This window comes from Prunus mume, linkage group LG1, assembly GCF_029339155.1.
Source record: "Prunus mume cultivar Tortuosa linkage group LG1, ASM2933915v1, whole genome shotgun sequence".
Classification (NCBI taxonomy): domain Eukaryota; kingdom Viridiplantae; phylum Streptophyta; class Magnoliopsida; order Rosales; family Rosaceae; genus Prunus; species Prunus mume.
The window spans coordinates 574187-584342 of NC_142698.1; positions in this window are offsets into that span (position 1 = coordinate 574187).

Genomic DNA, 10156 nt, shown 5'->3' on the forward strand with positions numbered 1-10156 from the left:
AACTCTATTTATAATTAAAAAATAAAATCCACATCGGTTATATTACACTTAACGACGTTAACAAAAATAATCTACGTCGGTAATTATAAACCTACCGCCATCTTACTATAATATACTACGACGACAAAAAAGACGACATTTATAGAACAAAAAACCGTCGTTGTTTCAAATTTGGTATGTTCTCTTTCTGCAGGACTTGGATAGTTCAAAGCATTGACAATGTCTTTACAAATTCGATTGCTCAGGCTTTAGAGGCCATCCGAAGCCATTTCTATTATTTATCGCATTCTTGAAAACCCATCTTCTTCTTCTGAAGCTCTACGGATAAAGGAACAGGTTATCACAAATATGAAGGATCTTCTTAGCCAAGAAAATCGAGCAGAGGATCAGGCACATCTGATCTTTACATTTACCTTTGCAAAGAAATGGCGCAGCTGGACCCGCGGCCGAGAAGCGAACTTTCCTTCGACAGCGAGTGGAGGCCGACTTGCATCTCTTTTGATGGAAAGCAAGAGTATTCAGAAGCACTAAGTCTCCTATCAGGCCTGATCACGGAAGTGAGAAGTCTAGATGACAAGCTTCTTCTTGTGGACATAGATTTGTTGGAGAGTAAGCTCCATTTCTCTTTGAGAAAGACATCCAAATTATTGTCTTTGAGAGGTGAGAGAGAGTGTCTGTGAGAGAGGAAGAACTTGGAACCCTAAATGAAAATCAAACTGAAGAAAGCGACAAATTTATACAATAAATTTTAAAACCCACGGCGGTCATTACACACAAACCGCCGTTTAATTTCAAAATCAACGCGGTTGTTATTTAATATACGTCGATATTATAAAATCCACGCCGGTATATTGAAAAAACGACGTGTTAAACTTATACCATGACGCGAGATATTAATTTATCGACTTTTATTTTGAGTTTACTACGACGGTACCTACAACACTACTGTCGATTTATTTACCACGCCCTAAGTTCAAATTATCGTCGTAGTTTTTTAGTTATACGTCCGCTTCTTCTGTCAAACCGCCGCCTTATTTTTATGAAACGGTTTTTGTATATATTCAACTTTTCGCTACCTGACGACACATGCACTGCTTCCACACCGATAAAATTTCAATCTCCGAGAGAAAACTTTCGCCTTTTTTCTCGCCGAGAATCTCGCTGTATCTCATCGCCTTCTCTCGCCTTCGCCGCCTTCTCCAACTTAAACACCAAACTCCGAGAGGAAGCTTTCATTGCACGCAAAAGGTAAGCTTTCATTTCTCACTATTTTTGTTGTTGTTTTGCATGCTCATACGGTTTTTGTTTTGAAAATCTTTTTACCTTTTTTCTGGCCAAAATCATTTTAATTCTTTCCAAGTTTGATAAAATATACAGACAAAGAGGGAAAGTTTCCAACTTTGAACACAACTACTTCAACTAAATAAGACGACGGTAGCTTCTTATTTACGTGGTTAAATATGTAGACCACGACGGTTCATCAGCTCTAGCGCTTGAAAATTGATCTAAGTTGTTTTTAAAATGACCATCGTTTTTTTATTTTCTTGTTTGATTGCAGGTTTGATTTCTCTGAACCATGGTTTTTGTTCTTCCTAATTTGATAAAATACAAAGAAAAAGAAAGTAGGGTTTGGGATCTTATATAGACGACGGTATCTTATTATTCACGTCGTGTGAATGTTAATACCACGACGCTAGTACTAAGATACCGTCGTCTATATAAGATTCCAAAACCTTCTTTCTTTGTCTTTGTATTTTATCAAATTAGGAAAACCAAAAACCATGGTTCAGAGAAATCAAACCTGCAATCAAACATTCACAGACAAAGAAAGAAGGGTTTGGAATCTTATATAGACGACGGTATCCTATTATTCACGTCGTGTTAATTTTAATACCATGACGTTATATTAATATTAACGACATTTGAATTTAAATATCACGACGGAGTGTAAATATCGTCGTAATAATTTCTTATTACGTCTTTTTATATATTGTTTCATCGTTGTTTAAGTACCATCGTTTTAAACATTTATTACGTCTGATGTTATGTTATTAAGCGTCGTGTAAAATCTTATCATACGTCGTGTTTTATGAATAACCGCTGCTTTGTGTTCTTAATTTTTTCCTGAAATATTTTCACTTGCAGTGTTTGATTTGTCTGAACCATGGTTTCTCAAGACCAAAGTAAGGACTCTGCTCAAAAAATGGAGGTAAGGAGCTTGAATGGTAACCTCAAGACAAGTCCTTGAAGAAGATGAAGTTTGTTTCATCCTGAGACAGATGTAACCAGCCAAAGACGACAACAATTTATGAGGATTCAAAGTCGGTTGAGGTATGAGCACAATGCCTCGTGTTGTGAAGAGAAAATTTCAGAAAATCAAGCCGCTTGTTGAGTACAATAAAGGGGGAAAGGATGTGGCCCTGCACATACCGAGATGCAATCTTACATTGGTGTGTGGCACGCTCCAAAGTCCCACTTGTGGACAAGAAATGGGCTGAAATTCCCAAGGATATAAAGGAGCAGATTTGGGAAGCCGCTGACATGGCTTTTGTAGGTCAAGGGGGCAAGAACCCGTGTTATCTCCTGCTGCACAAGAAATGGTCTACACTAACTAGGCATTATATCCTTCCATACATCAAGGAGAGGGAGAAATTAAGCCAACCCCCTGAACTATATAAATTCATAGAGAAAGCAGCATGGGATGCCTTTGTGGCTTCAAGGTTATCCCAAGAATTTGTGTCTGTGCATTCTCAACATTCAAAGATTAGGGAGAAACTTGAGTACAATCATCGATTGTCTCGAAAAGGATATGCTGGTCTTGAGGATCAATTGGAGGAAACCATGCATGGGGTAGAAATTGATCGATCTACCTTATGGAAGAAAGCTAGACAAGACAAAGATGGTAACATCCCTTATCCAAAGGTGGCAGAGAAAGCAAAATTAATTGTAAGCCTACTCACTCTGTTTTAAATTTTTATTAAACTCATTGACCTCTGATAATTCTTATTACGTCTTATGTTATATTTACCGTCGTGTGAATGATATTACTACGTCGATATGTTTTAAAAAACATCGCATTACAGGTCTGAATTTGGAATCACTACTCTGTCTTTGTAATTATAGCATAAGACGTCGGTGTTTTATTTATTGCGCTGCTTGAATATATTACTACGTCGAGATGTTTTAAAAATGTCGCTACATGTTTGAATTTGGAATCGCTACTCGCTTTTTTGTAATTATAGCATAAGACGCCGGTGGTTTATTTATTGCGCGCTTGAAACAACTAACCACGTTTAAGTAACGTCGTTATAAATATATTATAACGCCGATTTCTATGTTATTGCGCGTGAAATTATATAATACGCCGCTTGTTTATAAATAACCGCCGTGTTTTCTTGTGCTGACTTTTATATGTCTTGTTTTAGGATGAATTGCAAAACAAGTCACAAAGCGCCTCTGTATCCGCAAGAATGATGTGTTGACCTTGGCTTTGGGTCCCGGCATCCAGGAGAGTAAGAGGGTAGGTGGCTGATTTCTGGCAATACTTCAATTTACCTAGACAACAGAGGGTAAAGTTTGTCGATCAATTGAAGGAAAGTGTAAGAATTGTCCTTCAAGAAGAGACTAAGAAGATGGAAGCTAGATCAAGGGAAGAGACTTTAAGGATGGAGGCTAGAACCAAGCAATTGGTATAGGTCGAGAGAGAAACATTTATCGAAGCCGCTTTCCCAACTCATCCCCAATTTTGATCCAAGCATGCTTAAACCGAAAACTAGCCCCTGTCACTCAAAACCAAGGTCTAGAGCAAAGTCCCAAAAATCCAATGTCTGACAAAGCAAGCTGCTCTGGGGATGTGAGATCCCTACATTTTGAGGATGATACTGCCAAAAATGGGGAAAAGCAGGAAGAAATGGTAACATATCTGAACTTTGAATTCTCTGTTTTTTAAAAGAGCTATTAGACGTCGTTATTATGAAGCAAACCGTCGTTTGAAATACATACCACGACGATTTTATTAATAAACCATCGTTTGTATTTCAATACAACGTCGTATTTAGTTTACTTGTTTTACACGCCATTAGACGTCGTTATTTTTGAAAACTTTTGTGGTGATTTAGACGACGGTTTTAGTCCTTACCGACGTAATATATGAATCCCCACGACGTTTATTATTTACCATCGTTTAATAATTTTAAGACGTCCATAATTTTTACATACCGTCTTAAGTTATGCCTTACCACGACGTTTTGATTTAATTTTTTACTTTCTGTACAATCTGTCTTATATATATATATATATATTTTTTTACTTAAAATAGAAATCTGGGGATTTAGAAAATCAAGATGAAGAGAAGAAAGAAGAAGAAAAAAGTTGAAGAGAATAAAGAAGAAAAAAAAGATGAAGAAAAAAAAGATGAAGAGAAGAAAGAAGAAAAAGAAGATGAAGAGAAGAAAGAAAAAAAAGAAGATGAAGAAAAGCAAGATGAAAAGGTATATTCTCATAACTTTGCCTTTTTTGTTTGTTTTTCAAATTTCAGACGTCGATAGTTTCTTTAAACCGTCGTTTGTTTTCAAATTAGACGTCGGAATTTGTTTCCTATGACGTAATAAAGTATTCAACATGACGGTGTTTTGTTACCGTCATTTAAATTATTATCAGATGACGTTCTTTTCTTTAACCCGTCGTGTTTATTGAATTACCACATCATTTTATTTTGCTTTATTTCTTTAAACAGGGTATTGAAGTAGCTGATTATTCAAAGGTGGAGGTGCCATCTTCCTTACAATCCCTTTGTCATTATGTGGAAACCACACTAAAGCCTCAAGAGAAGATCATGACCTTTACAATTGGGAAGGAGGTGTTTGGTGCAGATCGCAGTACCTTCGTCTTGCCTCAAGATATTACACAGCTTAGCGGCATGGAAGAAATTTGGGCTACTGTGCTTGCAGTATATATGAGGTTTGTCCTTATCAAATATTTATTTCACACTCAAATTTGTGTTGAAAAAAAAAAATCATTATAGCATAAGACGTCGGTGGTTTATTTATTGCGTTGTTTGAAACTACTAACCACGTCGTTAGTTATGTACCATCGTTATAAATTAAGTATAACGTCGATTTCTATTTCATTTTGTCGTGTGAAATTGTATAATACGTCGTTTTTTATAAATAACCGTCATCTGTTTTTTGTGCTGACTTTTTTATATATCTTTATTTTATATATTTAGGTTCTTATATGATCATTTGAAAGTAGCAAATATGCTTAACATGGTTGTCTTTATCGACCCTACTCAAGTTAGTACTAACGCTGGGTCACTAACTAACAAATCACGAATTGTAGCCAGTCCAATTCGTAAGATGATGGTGAACAGATTTTCATGATGCCTTACAATCCAGGTTAGTCTCCTTAACAGGATTTTGTTTGTATGATGCACCGCGTATAAAACTGTTTAACTAATTTTGTGCCGCTTGAAATATCTAATCACGTCGGTTCTTTATTTATTGAGTCATTTGAACGACTAACCACGCCGTTAGTTAATTACCGTCGTGATAAATTTATAATGACGCCGACACTACGTTATTTCGTCGTGTGAAACTATATAATACGTCGTTTTTATAAATAACCATCATTTGTTTTCTTGTGCTGACTTTTTTATATATCTTTGTTTTATATTAATTTTGTGCAGCCATCATTGGTCTTATTGATTGAGAGCAAAGAAGGAAACCGTTTATTTTCTGGATCCTCTGCCCGGAAATCGTGGGTTAATGAGGAGGCAAAAACATGGTGAATAGCATATAAAATTTATAATTCCCACATAGGCGCATAAGGCCAGAAACACCAATTTGGAAAACTCACAGCACACCAAAGCAACCCAGCAGATTAAACGGGTATTATGTCATGCACTTCATGAGAGACATCATCATGGATCCTTCCCTGGAGTTTGAGAAGACAGTAAGAAGCAAATTTTCAGATACATTTTATGTGGTTTTTTGTATAATCAACGACGGTCTTTAAAATTACTCGCTGTTGAATCGATATACTACGTCGGTTATGAAAATAGCGTCGTCTGTGATTGAATTTCTTTTTATTTATAAAGCTTAATAATCATTGTTTATGGATTGCAGTTTGCCAAAGGAAAAGAGCAAGCGCCATACCCCCAAGCAGCCATTGATGAAGTCAGAATGAATGGGCAGAGTTTGTTTGCCTTCATGTGGACTAGAGGATTTTTAGAACACTTGATATTTTTATATAATGTACAAATTTTGTCTATAATATATAATGTACAAATTTTGTCTATAATATACATCCGTTTTTTCCCTGAAAATTTGTTGAGGTTTTCTTAATTTTAAAAAAAAACACAAATTGCGTAACCGACGTGTAATAGTTTGAAACAAAACCGACGTAAAAGGATATTTAGACGACAGGTATGACGTGGTAATTAAATTACACGGCGACACCTTTTTTGTTTAAGTCGTGATATAACGTTTGTACGTCGATAGGACGTCGTTTTAGTGAAAATTTCGCCATGGTTTCGCTTTTAAACGACGTCCTTTCAACAAGTAAGTCGTTTATTATATTTACAACGTCGTTACTTTCTTAAAGTGGACGTGGTTTGTTGTGTTTGTAGGAATATTTTATTCTCTTTCATTCAAAATATTCATAATAAATATAAAATAGATCAAAAAAATGCAACGTCAACTCCTATGAAGTCATTGATATATTTTCTTCCCCCTAAACCTTAAAAAAATTCAGTTTGAGTAAGACAAATTTAAAATGACCACCCAAAAATAAATTGTTTTGATGAGTCATAACATCACTTGTAGTTTGATGGTTTAGCGTTAGGGTTTAGGGTTGTTATTTATTAGGGTTTAGGATTAAAGGATAATTTTTGGGGTTTACGGTTTATATTTGTTATATATTAGGCTGTAAATCTAAACCCTTTTATAAAATTATATTTTAAAAATATATAATTTAGGTTTAGGGTTTAGGGTTTAGGTATTACTTTTTAAAAACGTGATTGAGTCGTGAATATTGAGTTTACGCTGGATGGTGAAACATCCGTCATGATTTCTCTTTTAAACGACGTCCATTTTACAAGTGAGTCGTTTATTATGATTTACAACGTCTTTAATTTATTAACCCCGACTTGGTTTGTAGTTGATATAAGAATATTTTATTATTTTTAATTCAAAATATTCAAAATAAATCCAAAAAATGAAACGTCAACTCCTATGAAGTCATTGATATATTTTCTTCCCCTTGAACCTTAAAAAAATTCAGTTTGAGTAATACAAATTTAAAATGACCACCCAAAAATAAATTGTTTTGATGAGTCATAACATCACTTGTAGTTTGATGGTTTAGGTTGTTATTTATTAGGGTTTAGGATTAAAGGATAATTTTTGGGGTTTACGGTTTAAAAGACGTTATATATTAGATTGTAAAACCATAAACCCTTTTATAAAATTATATTTTAGTAATATATAATTTAGGGTTTAGGGTTTAGGGTATTATTTTTTAACGACGGTATTTATGTTTTCAGTCGATGTTTACTTTTTTGACGACGGTGTTTATGTTCCTTTAAAATGACGTTGTACATGAATAACAACGTCATCGATTTAAAAAAAAACGTAAAAGGTTATTCAAACGACGCTATTGGTTCAACAGACGACGTGGTTTCTTTAAAATAAACGGCGTTGAGTTCAGTGTTTGAGTCGTGGAATAATGAATTTACGTCGGTTTTGCTAAAACTTTCGCCATGGTTTCTCTTAGTTTTGACGACTTCAATTGTTTTTTTCGTCGATGTTTTAAAGAGTGCGCTTTCCAAAAAAAATTCGCGCAACCTAAAATTTTCAAATTTCGCTCTAAGTCTTATACTTGTAACCCTTGTTTGTGCCTAATAAATCACGATCATAAACTGACTGAAGAGACTTCTCTCGCCCTAGCACCTACCGCTTCGTTAGGCATTTCGCCTTCCCGAAAACAAAAGAAAAGCTGAAAAGGCGAATCCTCTCACCTCGCGACCGCAGTATTATAGACCGGCCGAATGCCGTAAAAGGCATGGCCGAAGATACTGTGGTTAAATCGCCACGTGGCCTCAGGGTCCCATGCCCCATTTAATGAAGTAATGCCTTTGACTATCGCAGCAAACCCATTAGTCGCAAGAAGCATTTAATGCACGAGGGAAGAAGGGAAGTGACTGAAGTCAGGATTTGGTGATGGAAATCGAGTGGTTAGGCGCAAAATTCTCACAAGTATTCTTACAACTTAAGGTCAGATCACCAACCACTAGACCAGGGCATTAAATGTGTTCCCACGGCCAAGGGGGCAGAACCTACGATCGTATGGCGTGGCCTAGATTTACCGGGATTTATGGGGTCACACCACCATGCTTCACGATCCCAAATACTGACTTGACTACCTACTTGCCCCGATTAGGCTCCACCACGCAGATCTTTTCAACCTCAATTGTCCCTCCAGGACTCCCCTTATAAATACTAAGCTCAAGACTATATTCAAGGGGTTCAAACACCAAACCAAAGCCTCCCACGGAGCAAATTATATTTTTCAGTAATGCACTTTCAATACCTTTATTTGCTTTCCTATGAGTAGTGGTAGATTGTAAGGAAAATCCATTCAACAATATATCATACGACCCTTGATTTTCAAGGCGGAGCACCATCTCTGTTATCATCTCATTCACCCCATATATCATACAACTGCCGCTCTCGAGCAACCACGAGCACCGCCAAAACCCGCCACCGACACCACTCACTAAACGGCCTTGTAGCTCAAAGCCGAACTCCGACGGGCCGAGATCGTTCCTCTCGCCACAATCGCTTGATTATGAGTCGAACTCAAAACAGGAGCATCATTTAACCATCTTCTACCCAAACTTCATCACTATCTCGACGCACGGTAGACCGTGGCTGGCATGCCCGCTGCATAACCGCACTGCATCCAAAAGTAAGACGCCATGTGTTAACGACATCCTCTCGCCCGAGCACCAGTGCCGTGAGATTTGCGCAGCCAACAACCCTGAACCCTAAAATTTTCAAATTTCGGGCAACATAGCATTTTGCTCTCTCCCTTAATCTCTAATTCAAAGTTGGGCGATCCAGCTCCCGAATCCAAGTAGGCTATAATCGTGAGCTCGCCAACCTGTAAGTACAAACCCTTATTTTCCCCTTGTAAATTCATTGAATGATATTAGGTTGTTTTGTTAAAGGGTTTTAGATATATGTTGTGCGATCTTTTAGTAATGTTGTTGGAGGTATAGGTTCATGGATTTTCAGTTTAATGTTTTCATGATCACTCTCTATTATGTTGAATAAGGAATGGATTTAATTTTGTTATATCTTTTAATCACTCTCTATTATGTTGAATCGGGAATGGATTTATTGTGTTTATGCTTAGTATATGTTGTTTCTTGAAAATAAACTGGGATATCGACGCTTTTTAGGCATACGATTTACGATGATTTTTTAATAAACCGTTGTCTGTATTACTTATACATGACGGTGTTCTTTATCTACCGTCATGGTTATAATTAGACGACGTTTGTTGATAAACCGTCGTCTATATATGTCAAATACGTCTGTTTTGTTTAAAAACCGTTATCTGTGCAATATATTACTTGCTATTAAAACTTTATATAATCTGTTATAGTGATGGTCATTGCTTGTCTTTTCACTTTATTATAGATAATAGGGTATAGTGTCGAGATGGATAAGTCATGGATGCACTCGATAGAAGATCGAAGGCATATGAGTTAGGAGTGGAAGCATTTTTTGAACTTTTCTGTAGAAAATCTGCTAACTACAAACACATATCCGCTGTCCATGTGTTAAATGTGTTAATTTGAAATTGTTTGGGGTTGGAATTATAAGGGATCACTTATACTTTAATAGAGTTGACCAAAGCTATAAGAATTGGACATTTCACGGGGAACCTTGGGAAGCAACTACTAATGCTAGTAGAAATGTTGAAGAAGATGATGACCATAGTAGGTACAGTTTTGTGTCTGAATAAATAGAGATGGATGATAATGATTTTGGTGATTTTGGATCCGATCCTTATGAGTTTGCCAATGTGATTGGGGATGGAGATCAACCATTGTACCCTGGTTGTAGAAAGTACACGAAGTTATCACGCG